Here is a 2,167-nt window from a genome sequence, read left to right on the forward strand (position 1 = left end):
CAGATCGGGGAAGACAGCTGGCAAATCCAGCCCAGGGCAGGCAGCGCCCCCGAGTGTGTCCCCTCCTGGGATGGGAGCCGGGCTGCAGACCGTGGACAAGCTCCTCGTCTTTAAACTGGAGTCAGATTCCTCCCTGCTGGCTCGGGGTGCAGGAAACCGTGCCCAGGAGCAGGTGAGGAGGGACCCCACTCTAACAAGAAGGAGACGCATGAAATCCGCTGGTTCCACTCCCCCCAGCAGGCAGCCGGGGGCTTTTCCACCCGACGCCTTTTCCTTCTCGCTCCCTCTTTCATTTGTTCACAGGGGAAGGGAAATTCCTGGTGTGTGGCCCCTGTGGCCGTGGGCAGGCTGGGCTGTGAGGAATCACCCTCCAGCCCGCGGTGGTGCTGAGGGCATGGGGTGGGTCACGTCCTTGGGGTGAGCGTGTGTGTGCCCACGTTCCCATCCATGTGTCCATCACCGTGTCCTTGTGTCCATCACCGTGTCCTCATGTCCATCCTCACGTCCTTGGGGTGAGCGTGTGTGTGCCCATGTTCCCATCCATGTGTCCATCACCGTGTCCTTGTGTCCATCACCATGTCCTCGTGCCCATCCTCACATCCTCATGCCCATCCTCATGTCCTCATGTCCATCCTCATGTCCTTGTGCCCATCCTCATGTCCTCATGTCCATCCTCATGTCCATCCTCCCACCCTCATGCTCATCCTGATGTCCTTGTATCCACACTCACCTTTATGTCCACATGTCCACACTCACCTCCGTGTGTCCACATGTCCAACCACAGCTCCACAACTAATCCCAGATGTGTCTGTGGCAAGAACCCTCAAAAAGTGGGGGAAATCCAGCAAGTTTCCCCCTACACTTCCACCCAGACCCCTGTGGCATCTCCCCCTTGGCTGTGGCTTGGTCTCTGTGCCAGCAATGGGTGCTGAAGGTTGGGGGGTCCCACCAGCTGTAATCAGGGTCAACACCCCCCTGGCTGCTCTTGGTGGCTGCATTGGGCTGCTGTGGTCCCCTCCAGAAAATCTCAGCTGCTGGGAGCTGGCCTGGCTCCACCAGGCTCACACAATGCCCGAGGAGCTGGGCCAGGCAGGGATTTCCCTCCCCTCCTGCCATCTGCTCCCAAACGTGCCTTTGTCCCTGTTTCTCACCCCGTTCCCCTCAGGAGCACTTCAGCTCCTTGTCCCGGAGCCCTGGGCCTGCTGCTCCAGGGTGTCCCTGCCTGGGGACAGCACTGGGCTCCTTGGGATGCCGCAGAGGGCAGAAACCCCAGGACTGGGTCAGCAGGGAGGAGAAGTCCATGTGCCAACCCCGCTTTTGATGGTTTGGGACCAGTGATCCCCTTCCCACTCACATCCCAGGGAGATTCTGCAGGACACCAGGAGGTCAGGGCAGGTTTCTCATTCCTTGCAGGAGGAAGGAGGTGATGATTCTCATTCTTCCTTGAGAGTGCCCAGGCTGGGTGAAGCAGCAGGTTTGGAGCTGCAGGGCTCCTGGAGGTGATGGAAGCAGAGCCTGGGCTCCTCTCTGAGATGGGAAAGGGAATTTTCCAGCAGCTCCAGCTGCCTCTCCCTGCTCCTGGCCCAGCTCCTGCCAGCACAAAGCTGCAATCCCGAATTCCTGACCAACACTCAGAGCTGTAAACTCACTTTTAACCCCAATGGAGATAAATCCCCACCCAGGGATGGAGAGAGGGTGAGGAGGTGAGGTGGGGAGCTGGACAAGGGCTCAAAGCATCTTCCTCACCCCACATGTGGAGCTGAGCCCTTTCCCTCACAAATTCTCCTTTGAATCATGCCTGGAGCCACCACAAAGCCCTCCAGGCCTTCAAAGATGGAAACCCCATGGAGCTGCTGGAACTGGGCAGTGCAGCACCGTGCCAGGGATGGGAAAACGCATCCATGGGTCTCCTCTGCTCGGTAAAATGCATCCATGGGTCTCCTCTGCCCTGTAAAACACATCCATGGGTCTCCTCTGCTCGGTAAAACACATCCATGGGTCTCCTCTGCCCCGTCCTCCTTCCTACGAGCTGCAGCCACGGGTGATTCAACAACAACAAAACCAAAGGAAAAACAATCTGCTGGTGCTAATGGGATTGGTTCTGTCCCTACCACGCACATTCCAGCCTGGCTCGAGGGACCCTTGGGGGGCTGTGGGGGGGGGGGGG

This window comes from Geospiza fortis, unplaced genomic scaffold, assembly GCF_000277835.1.
Source record: "Geospiza fortis unplaced genomic scaffold, GeoFor_1.0 scaffold685, whole genome shotgun sequence".
NCBI classification, from domain to species: domain Eukaryota; kingdom Metazoa; phylum Chordata; class Aves; order Passeriformes; family Thraupidae; genus Geospiza; species Geospiza fortis.